This window comes from Salvia hispanica, chromosome 3 (genome assembly GCF_023119035.1).
Source record: "Salvia hispanica cultivar TCC Black 2014 chromosome 3, UniMelb_Shisp_WGS_1.0, whole genome shotgun sequence".
In the NCBI taxonomy this organism is placed as follows: domain Eukaryota; kingdom Viridiplantae; phylum Streptophyta; class Magnoliopsida; order Lamiales; family Lamiaceae; genus Salvia; species Salvia hispanica.
The window spans coordinates 15,398,919-15,411,488 of record NC_062967.1 but is presented as its reverse complement, the minus strand read 5'-3'; the positions used below and the strand labels follow the sequence as shown (position 1 = coordinate 15,411,488).

At 36.0% G+C, this 12,570-nt stretch overlaps 1 long non-coding RNA gene across 1 annotated transcript; it reads right to left on the bottom strand.

The window, feature by feature from the left end:
* Positions 1-10,237: 10,237 nt before the first annotated feature.
* Positions 10,238-12,523, bottom strand: LOC125211666. Its single transcript, XR_007174551.1, has 2 exons — positions 12,168-12,523; positions 10,238-10,725 (listed from the first exon to the last, which is right to left on the bottom strand). It is a non-coding gene; the product is annotated as an uncharacterized LOC125211666 (long non-coding RNA).
* Between the last annotated feature and the right edge of the window lie 47 nt (positions 12,524-12,570).

Here is a 12,570-nt window from a genome sequence, read left to right as displayed (position 1 = left end):
TATAAAACCAATATAGTTCACCATCAACAATTAATTAGTTCAATTTGTGAACTATAATTAACAGTGCACTATAAGTAAGGATCACAAACACTTCACTCTAACCATGGAATACTTCACTCTAAGCATGTTTTTACTTCACTGAGATGAAAAAACATATCACTATAAGCATGCATCACAAACACTTCACTCTAACCATGGAATACTTCACTCTAGGCATGTTTTTACTTCACTGGGGTGAAAAAATAGAGCACTATAAGCATGCATCACAAACACTTCTCTCTAACCATGGAATACTTCACTCTAAGCATGTTTTTACTTCAGAGATGAAAAAACAGAGCACTATAAGCATGCATCACAAACACTTCACTCTAACCATGGAATACATCACTCTAAACATGTTTTTACTTCACTATATGCACTATATACATCACTATACGTTCATTATACTTCACCGAAATGAAAACAACATTTACTTCACTATAAACGTTATATGCATCACTATATGCTCAATATACTTCACTAAAATGAAAAAACAGTACACTATAAGGAATGTTGAATATACTTCATTATACGCACAATATACATCACTATATGCTCATTATACTTAACTGAAGTGAAAATTAGTACACTATAAATAATACTCTTCACTGAAATATCAAACATCATATTTACTTCACTATAAACAATATTTACTTTACTGTAAGTGAGTTTTGTTTCGTTGAAAACTTCTTGGTTCACCATACTTATTTCGTTGCGTACCTATTTTTTAGTTCAGTATAAGTTTGAATCAGTTCACTGATAACATGTTTTTAGTTCATTGTGTGCTTATGTTAGTTCACTGTGAGCGAATTGATTCACTTCTTTAGTTGTTTAATTCACATCAACAATTAATTAGTTTATTTGTGAACTATATTTTGTTAAATATCATTTGTGAACAAAAGAGCTATTAAAAATCAACTGGATCTATATATCTAAGAAACTACATAAATAAAAATTTTGAATAAAATATTAATGTAATAACAACATTCAAACAAAAAAAGATCACTATTAAAAATCAACCCCAAACAAATTCATCTAACCCAAAAAATCTTAATTTTTAAAAAAATTTTCTTATTTTAAAATGAAAAAACATTTCACTATAAGTATGGATCACAAAAAATTCACTATAACCATGGAATACATCACTTTTTAAACACATTTTACTTCGAGGGTTTAAAAAAGAGGGTCACTAATAACATGCATAAACCCCTCTAACCCGAAAATCTTATCAAGCAATTTTTCTTCCAGATGAAAAATAGATCACTAATAATATGTGTCACAAACACTTAAAAAACCATCAAATACTACCATGTAATTTTATTTGAGATTAAAAAAAGTCAATTTAAGGGGTGGATCACAAACACCACTTTAACCCTAAATCTTTCCCAAAATTTTACTTCGGGGGGAAAACGGATCACTAATAACATCTCACAAACACTTCCTCTAACCATGAAATCTTTTTTCTTTAATCCATTCTTCCCGAGATGAAAAAAGCGTGCACTAAAAAGCATGAATCCCACTTCAAACTAACGAAAAATCTTCCCACCCGCACATTTTACTTCCCCCAAAAAAAAGCGGGGCTATAGCATGGATCCCCAAAAAATTTCCCCTTAAATGGAATTTATTTTCCAGTTTTCTTAAGGGGAAAAGGAAAAAAAAAATCACTACAAGCATAGATGACATACAAATTTCCTTTTTGGGAAAACTTCCCCAACCATGTTTTTCTTCAAAGGAAAAGGGGAAACCCCTTTTTTGCATAGATGACAAACACTTCCCCAACCATGTTTTACTTCGAAATGGAAAAAAAAAACCTTTTTTTAAACATAGATGGGGACCTTATTTTGGGTGAAATACTTATCAACAAAGTTTTTATTTAAAGGAAAAACCAAAACCTAAACATAAGGTTTGGCCGCGCCCATCTAACCGGAATCTTCCTCCCCCGTTTTCTTCCCTTGAAATGGAAAAAAAAAACGGGATAAAAAAGGGAAAATTGGCTCCCAACCTTTGGGAAAACTTCACTAAATGAAAAAACGGGCGGTTGGGTTTTACTCGATCCGGGGTTTAAAGGTGGTTTTTTCTTTTTTTCCCCATCAAAACCTACACAAAAAATAAATAGTTAAAGGGAGTAATTTAGCGTAAAACGGGGACATTCATGTTCAATTTTTGGGGGCCCTAATAAACTATTGGGGATGTCAAAATTTAAAGCCCAATCGATGTTTGAATTTGTAATTTCAAAACCCCTTTTTTTTTCTAAAACTAAATCTAATTGAATGAGAAATCTAAATGGAAACCCGGGAGGCAAACATTTTGAAAAATCTTTGGTTTAATTATTTTCCCATGGATGGGCGTGGGTTTCGTGGGGAAAATGACGACCATGGATGGGGAAGGGGACGATTCCCGGGCGGGAAAACAAATAGGAAAATTTTGAGGAAGGTGAAGAAGGAGAAGGTGGGAAGGGGGTGATTGCGGGATAGATTGAATTCCATAATGGGAAAATTTTTTCAATTATTTTAAACAATTTTATTTGTGAAATGTCCATTATACCCTTATAGTGAAGTAAATTTGTGATAAATGAAGGGTTTATTTCTCCTTGATTAAAAACACATGTGTTAAAACTAGCCCTTGATTTTATTGATCTTGTGGTTTGATTTATTCTCTAGTTTTGTATTTAAATGGGCATTTTGCCTATATCACTACTCATATATATATATATATATATATATATATATATATATATATATATATATAGGGATGTATCTATACTTTCTCATATTTTATTTTTTTCCTTTTTTAATCTTGTCCATCCATTTGCAAGATCTAATGGCCAAATAGGGCCGATTAATTAAATTATATTCATTAAAATAATCGAAAAGGGCCTTATTGTCTTTCACATTTGATTTAGTTATGGTAAGTAGCTTGATTTTCTCCATCAAAGATTTGAACTTTATTTTCTCATAGGGCCTTTTGTATTGTATTTCAGATTTATGTAATGTACGAATATCGTCTATAATGCATTCATTCTTTTGAAATTTACGATTTATGGCATATAATGACTATAAATTCGATATGCATGTTTTTTTGTTTTTATGTGAGTGTTCGTTATACGGAATGTTCTCCACGATTGAAGCAATTTGCACAAGTTCATAAAACTTGAAATTGTTCCAACTAGCTAACCAACAATTCGAAAATTATCACTTCCAACATTAAGCTATCAAAACAAAAAAAAAAGAAAAAAAGGTGTTCCAATCCCGAAAAACATCATATCCATAAAGATCCATCGATCACTCCCTACTTCTCCACCCCATACATCCATCCCTTTACGGGATGTCGGTCTGCTTTGCCCTCCGAAATCTATCGGAAGCACGGGCTAATACAATTAGAATTACATCATCTCTTGTTTCATCAAAATAAAGCGGCACAACTTGCGACAAAAAAAGAAAGAGACATGTATTCCATGAGTTTTCCAATGCACAAAATCTTGACATTAATGTTAACAAATGAGTAAATAATGCTAAAAATCAATTTACCCGATGCATGATAGACCCCTTTTTTCTCAATAATGTAAAATGTCACTATGAAAATGCATAATATCGCATAATAATGCATAATATGAACTTAATAATGCAAATTTTTCTTTGACAAATTGGGTAGCAAATACAAAGATTCAAACTTAGAAATATGGTTTAGCTTATCTTAAAAGTACGCACCATTTTTAAATTTGTACATTTTCACTAAATAATGCTATTTTTAAACCCAAATAATGTACATATTTGAACTGTTTCAATGAAACCCAATGTACATATTATTATCTAAACAATGAACAAATAATGTTCATTTTCAACCAAATAATGCATCAATTCAATTAAAACAATTGCTTGAGATTACCGAACATTCCCAAATTACACAAAACCACCCAAGATAATAATGTCACACAACCAACAAATAATGCTTCATCTAATTGTGCCCAATCGTTTCATATTCAAACCAAATCATGAAACACACAACATTCACAATAATGCAAATTTATCTATGAATACAAAAGTATAAATGCAAGATAATGTTCAATAATGTATACAACCAGGAATAATGCATAATGGGGGAACAATTACTTAACCTTGATCATTGTTGGTTGACTTTTGAAGGGTTTGCCTCTCTTCATCATTGATGTTCTGCAATACCACAAGAAATGGGTTGAATTCCTTATCCAAATATCGAAAAAATATAGATAAAACTCGATAACCCAACCAAATCGTCAATAATGGACATAATCGCAACCAGTGAACACAAAATCGACAATTTCGAAACATCTCAAATCTGTATGGTTTCACCCATAATAATCGAACATATACCAAATACACTCAACAATAAACTAAAAATTAAATAATAGACGAACCCTAGTTCAATAAAATTACAATTTCATTTTTTATAAAAAAATTTGACCCAAAACCGACTACAAGTGTTTTTTCCCCAAAATCGAATCTTGAAAACCAATATCGAACAGAAACTCAAAGGCGCGTGAAACTAAAAATCGGTCCTTTAGGCCTTTAATTGGCGACCCGCGTTGATTTTGCGCGAGATGAATTTTTCTACCCGTTTTTACGGCGGGGACGATGCGGAAGTTTCTTCTCGACATCAATTTGGGCGGGTAGGGTTTTTTATTGGAAGGGGAAGAATTGAGGGAACATGGTTGATGAGAGAGTAGAATGATGGAATTAGAAAGGTATGTCATCAGTTTTCCCAAAAAATCCGTAATTTTTGTAATAGTGCCTTTTTACTCTTATACCCTCATAATGCCGAGAATATGACCAATAATGCAACACGGGTTGAGTTCTTAATCTTGATCTTGACCGTTCAAATCCTAATCTAATGGTTAATATTATGAAGGAAATAGTATCTAAAGGGGTAAAACGAGTTTAATGCTCCCCTATTATATATATATATATATATATATATATATATATATATATTTTAAAAAAACTCAATAAATAGAGCTCGTTGAACTTCATTTCATTCACACCACTTGTGTTGACAAGTTTCTCTCTCTAAATCTACAAATTTCATTTCTACTACAATGGAATACAATAGGAACTCCCCCGAGCGGGAAACGCCACGATTCCCAGGACGGACTTTGCGGGGATGAATCCCCGGATGCGGGGATGAATCCCCAAATGGTGGGGATGGCGGGATGACTCCCAAATGTTCTACAATATGTTCGAGATGAGTGGGATGATGCCGGGAGCGGGAATGGGCGGTATGCGGCAAATATGGCGGGGTGGGTGGGAAGATGCCCGGGCGCGGAGATGGGCGGTACCCCGCCAAATATGGCGGGGTGGGTGGGATGATGCCCGGGCGTGGGATGGCGTGCCGCAAATATGGCGGTGGGTGGGTCGATGCCACGGGGCCGAAGCCCTAAGAATCTCTATCGTCCATATAGATTGTTGGCCCATGATTCCCAAGTCTGTTCCGGAGACTCGGTCGCCGCATCGAACTTTCTCTTTTGAGGAAGGGGGGGCGGAGTTGGGGCTATCGCCGATCCGTGAGACTCCGTAAGGCGGGGCTCACCTTTAACGGGAGCAAAGCGAAAGGGCAAGGCCGGGGGGTGGGGTAGGGGCACGGGCAAAGTCGAGCTCTTCCTCGCACACGGGGCGAGGGGGGAGGAGGATGAGCCCGGGGAAGGAGGGACGTCGGCCGTTGGGAAAATTTAACGTTGCGAAGGCTGGATCGGTGTAGTAGAGGATCCTTGTCGGGGAACCGGTATGTTGGCCGTTGTGGCCGCATTAGTGAGGCCCACCTCGTATTGCCGTCAGGGCGAGCCTCGCATGAAACAATGCGACAATGGCGGTTGAGGCCTAAACTCGGGCGCCCTCCAAAACAACATGCGCGGCGACCCCGGGGTATGAGGATGATTTGAGGAAACGAGCCTTGGCCGGACCTGACAAAGATTTAAGTTCAAAAATTTTGACCCAAAGGGAGGCCTTCGTGGTCAGGGATTAGCAAAAGTTTGTTGTGGGTGTCGACTGTTTGACGGAATGAAGATCAAGCTCTTCCGGTGAGTACATCGCGGTGTTCGCCCCCGCCTGAGCTCCTGGCAGAGTGGCCCATTACCTACGATCGGACTCTCGCCGTCGCCGTCCGTCCGATGGGGCAAAAAGCTGTGGATGACGAGGGAAGCGCGGCTTGTGGAGTCTACGAGGTCGAAATCGGAGGCCCGGGAAGGCGAAGGTAACGGCCGTCTCGCCCGCGCAGTAAGACGTACGAGAACAGGTAGTGGTTTAGCACGCACGATCATGTGTACAAAAGGCTGTGCAAGGATGTGGTCGATGCATGTCGGCGCGATTTAGGAATGCCACCCATTGATGATTATGGCGTCGGGATTGGGGGCGGGGACGTCGGAGGCGAGCAGCGGCACGGGCGACGGGAACGAGGACGAGGAGGAGTGAGAGCCGAGGGTTGTATTTCTCGACTTTTTATGATTATGTAATTTTTAGGTATTATGTATTTTTTTTTAATTATGTAATTTTTTTTTAAGTATTATGTAATTTTTTTAATGAAGTATTCGAATTTTCCCGTATTCCGTGTCGACATTTTAATTCCGTAAATTTAAGTCCGTAAATTGAATAATTGTGAATTTAATTTTATTGCAGGAAGTCCTTAGTGGGAAGTCCTAGTGCAATGGGAAGTCCTAGTGAAATGGGAAGGACTAGTGATGACGTGGCAGGAAGTTTTTGTGGGAAGTCCTAGTGGGAAAGGCGCCACCGGAGACGCTCTAACACATTTCTTAATTAGCACAGAATTTTAGGAATTATCGGTTAATATATTTAAGTAGAAAAGTTAAGGTATGTATAGTATTAAATAGAGAGAGAAAAAAGTAAAGTATTTAATTATAGATAGATAAAGTAGTTGGGTGTATTAATCAGAGAGAATTTTTTTTTAAAATAATAATGTATCATCTTAATAGGGATGAGAGAGTATATTTTAACTTCCAATTTTTTCCCGAGCTTCTCGATCATCTTGGTCATTAGGCGGAGGCGTTCAACTTTGGACAAATGGGAAGTGTCGATAGCAACAGGCTTCGTCGAATCTTTCCTCGGCATAATCCATGTTTTCGAATTGCACGGATCTCACCCTATCCGTATTGTGTATGCATATTGCCCGAACTCTATTTGAGCTCCTTGATTTATTTTCGACAAATTTTAAGATAGACCAAAAATTGGCAATGTGAAAAGTAGAGTGAAGGATGTGAAAAATGAGAAGGATATATGAGTATTTAAAGGGGTTGTCTCGAGATTAAATATGTAATGTGTTTGGTTCATGAGATTGAATCTCACAATTCAATGCTAAATGGATAATCATGGAAAAATTAGTCATAGTCAATCCTCTCCAACTAAAATAGTCTCACAACTCAATCTAAGATTATATCTTGGTATTATTTTTAAACTAATTAAAAATCAAAGAAAAGGAATTGATATCGTGGCCGCCGCGCGAGCCACAATATTGTGGCAGCGAAAACCGCCTGGCGGCCGTCAATTCAGCTCTGAGGGAGGCAGGTAGTCGGGCGGCTACATGGTTTAGAGAATCTGCAATGCAGCCCCATCGGGCAGCCGCCCCGAACGGGCTGCATTGTGAATGCCCTTAACTTTCTTTTAACCTTATTATTCCGTTGTTTAAGATATCTATACTAAAATGGAAGTAGGATTTTAAAGTGATAGCACTTATTCCTTCTATATTTTGTTTTCTTATTCTTTTAATAATTAGTGTAATCGAATATAAGCATGACTGTATTAAATTTGAGTAGTTCGATATCATTGATTCTGTCTCCCCTACTTAACAAGCCTATCTATGATTGTTGTAGAATTTGATATGGATGATCATTTGAATTATTTGACTCCGATTAATATACCTCCTTTAATAATAATAATAAGCGTGGCATTTTAATAACACTGATAATCGACTAATAATTTGTCTGTTCCCAACATGTAACCCTTTCAAATTTGAATACAATGGATTCACTTCTACACAATGTGCATACGAACCATTTGTTAAATTCTTCAAATCCTTGTCCCACATCGGCTTGGTGATGATCCTAGCTTCTCTATATAAGTTTGGATAATCTTCTCTCTTATGAGGCCTTTTAAGGAGTGAGTGGCCCATTTCTAATATGGTATCAGAGCATGGCCCAACTCGATCATGGTTTATCTCTTTATCTCTTCTCTTGCCTACCCACGTAATATGGAAGTCCGATGTGTCATTCCGGCCCACACGTGAGGGGGCGTGTTAAATTCTCTAAATCCTTGTCCCCACATCGGCTTGGTGATGATCCTAGCTTCTCTATATAAGTGTGGATAACCCTCTCGATGATGGTTTATCTCTTTATCTCTTCTCTTGCCTACCCACGTGATGTGGAAGTCCGATGTGTCATTCCGGCCCGCACGTGACGGGGCGTGTTAAATTCTCTAAATCCTTGTCCCACATCGGCTTGTTGATGATCCTAACTTCTTTATATAAGTGTGGATAACCCTCTCCCTTATCAGACTTTTTAAGGGATGAGTGGCTCATATCTAATACCATTATTTTATTTTAGCTAAGAGTAATGAATGTAAATGAACTATTGTTTTTACTTTGGCCAAAATAATGAATGAGATATTCAAACTTTCAATTAATACATTATTTGAATGATAATTACAATTCATAATTTTAATTGCCATCAATCATACAAGCCTATAATTTTGAAGGGCATTTATGTATATATAGATTAGTTAAAACATCTCTATATTAATAAATTAGTACTTTGTTATTTATAGATTATTTCTCTAAATTAATAAAATTCTATGGTCACAAGTCGCAACAATTACTTTATAAGGGTTTTACCATATTCTGAACCGAGCAACGAGTAAATTACCAACTTATCATTATGATTTTCGGCATTGCTAAGAAACAATTAATTTAAGTGGTATGTTGTAAGTTTTAATATTTAATAAAGATTTAAATAAATTTATATACATAAACTATCTTAACACTAGATTTTATCCAAATTTAACTATATTTATAGTGGTATGCAGACAACTCCCCTACATGTCACGTTCCTAATTCAATTGTATGAGGTTTTTGGTTAACAATCAAGTTGTCTCCTACACTGGTTAACAATCAAGTTGTCTCCTACATGTCACGTTCTTAATTTATATTTCAACACTTACAAATTTTGAACATAGTGCTATACTATGCTTAGACCAACTTCGACAACTATATTTTGATTGCTGCTTTCAAAATTGTCATGCACGACAACGTACTAACTTTTTTCAACACTACAACTACAATAAGGCACGTTTGCATAATACTCCCTCCGTCCCTTTGTAGTAGATGCATTTCTTTTCGGCACGGATTTAAGAAAAAATGTTTTAAATGAGTTAAGTAAAAGGAGAATAAAGTAGAAAGGAAAAAGATAGAGAGATGAAGAGAAAGTAAAGTATTTTTTGCCATAAAAGGAAATGACTCAGCTGTGGGACAACTCAAAAAAGAATACGACTCAGCTACAGAGGGACGAAGGGTTTATATGTTTTCCAACTAAGGTCATTCGAACATTTGCAATGAATTATTAAACATGAACAAGAGGTTTAAGGCGCACATACGTGGTTGAAAATATTTGAGAAACCATTATATTACAAGTCTTTGCCTTGGTTACATGTGTAGATCTTGTATCTTGCCTTATATTGAGTTTCACTACACATTTATCTATCTTTAAGCATTTTGTTCTTCACTTTCTAACACACGTCTTCAAGTTAAGTGATTAGTCCAAGAACTTTGGCAAGAAATATACCAGTCAAGATATATGCAAGTTGATCATCTCATCTATAATGTATGATAATTCTACAATCCCTACTTCCACAATTTCCTTAATAAAATGTCTCTCTCTCTCTCAATACGTTTAATTGGTTCGATTATGTTGAATCAGTTTCTCCAAACATTTCATTTTTTGTCCCGTATATTTATTAACAAAAGCTGAACTAGATTATTCCAATTAGAAGCTTGACACAAACTAAAGTAATATTTTCTTTTGCTTATATATCTGCATTTCCAGGCGACTTAATTTGTCTTCAGATACTAATTTGATGCAGAATCTAAATTCAGCAACAACAATCAAACCTGAACAGATTACAAGTAAAGTTTAAGTTATCTTATCAAGTTACCAATTAAATAGGAGTAACTGAAATTGGGGAGGCTTTTATTTTTTCAACAAAATCTATCGACCTTCACTGCTTCACAACAGTAGTTTTTCTTAATACAAATCCCTCTTTGGGTAAAATAACCCGTTGAAAAGTTCTCAAATATTTCCACATATGCTTTTAGCTCCCGGCATGTCTGCAAGTTACCGCATAATCAAAAGGCTAAACCCATCCACACCGGTGCTCAAAAAGGAAGATAATCACGCGTCGCATCACAAGACGTTCAGTTCAGAGAGCACTCTGCACAGTTGTGATGAGATTTCTTCTGTCCAGCAACTGCTTCGTTTTCCAAGATTCGGTGATATGTTACATTTCCAGCTTCTGAAGATGGACAACTTTCTGAGTATTTACATGCACAAGCAACCTATCAATCATACTGAGAAGAAGATGCCGATAAACGATCTTGCAACGAACTCTAAGAGACGAAACCAGATACAAGTTGATGAGTGAGTCACATACTACATCACTGCAAAGATGTTCACAATACAAGAAATCAAGCATTGCAAGGAAAACCCCAAAGGCTAAATGTTTGGTGGCCAATTTAGTTCTACTTTCTGGGTTAAACTAGTTGACATCACATGCACATATAAACAACAATTCTGAACATGGTCATGGTGGGTATTGCCATAAGGAATAACACCATTTTGATCTGAAAGACTGCATATAAAACAGTCTCCACCTCAAGAACAATGTCGAGTAAAGTGTATGAAGTAAACCTAAAAAGTAAATATACGGATGTCAAATCGTATACAAGTGAGTACAGGCATACTTTGGGAATTCCATTTGAAACTGAAAAAAAGAAAGATTGTAGAAATATTCTATTGGGATTCTATTGGCCATTGCTTAACTGAACGGACATTTTATATCAGCTAAGCTTTAACCAAATTCAGGGTTCAAAGTCTCATGCTATTTTCTACGAATAAAATTATGAATTGCATTCAGCTTAACACAAAACTCTCTCTCTCTCTCTCTCTCTCTCTCTCTCTCTCTCCCTCCAATTTATCCACCAAATAGCAATTTTAGTCTTCAAATAGCAAGCTCTCAGCTTTCAACTTGACATGCTGCTAAAATTCAAGTCTATTCCCTCTGTGTACATTGTTGGAAGAACTAGTCATATTCACAAAAATAAGAATGTATAGCCTAGTAGTTTTTTTCCCTTTAAAGATTAGCAATTTAGGGTCATATAAGATTGATGAATGGACTGAGCCATGATTTCATGCTACTTGATATATTTTGAAGTAGAAGGTCTGTGAATAAAAATGGTTAAAGTCGTGTGTCTGCACGCACATGCACAAGCAGAGACACGATCTAGCAGTAAATTAGATGACTTGTTGAATCACATAACCATTTTAGTGTGATGCATACTAAATTTTCCTTTCTCTCAAGAAAAAAAAAACTTTCATTATAAAATCGAAAAGAAGAAATTACAAATGGATGAAAAAATCATCGTCTGTTAAAAACATGTTCCAATGCTAAAAAAAGTTAATAAAACTTCAAGGAAGTTACAACAGAAATGAATTCGCGGATGGGATTTCTAGAATTCCAAAAGCATCATATTCTTATGGTAAACCCCTAAGATTAACTTAATGGACCATCAAGGAATCAATCATAATATTTGGATAGGAACATAGGAACATCTCAATTGGAATAAACAATGTTGGATTATTCCAACAGTTCTTGACTTTTGAATTTCTGTTGGAATATCAGTTAGAATTTTGAGATTCCAAATTTCCAATAGTTAGTTATGATATAGTACCTCTTTTCATTCACTCAATTATTTTCGATTGGAGTATGTCATGGCAGTATTGGCATTTGGCAGCTTGTAACCTATCCTAAATTTTATTAGAATCCAATTTACATCAAACTCACATACAAGATTTTTAGCTTAGGCTAGGAATGTAGCATCACCTGCGAAATCAATTCATCACCTTCCCTGCACAATTCTGTAGTTAAGGATAACGTCTTCAGATTTCTTCCATATGTAAGCCCGAACAGTGGCCAAGCTCATGTCTGGAGGTAAAACCTAGAGCATCACTAGAGAAGTTAACATGGGAGAAAATGAAAACCTCATGCTTCATCCATATGGAAATGTACCATGAAATACACTCCAATAATATTTCATATAATAAGAGAGAGAGATCTGTCAATAAAAAAAGAACTGGAAAAATAGCATTTGAATGTGAACAGAAAACTGCAAGTAGAGGTGCTAATCTGTGGGTCATAAAGACATCAGCGGAAATGATCAAAAGACCATCTTTCAACTATCAGGCCTTTGGAATATCAAATCATAATATTGCAAGTTCAGGGGGAG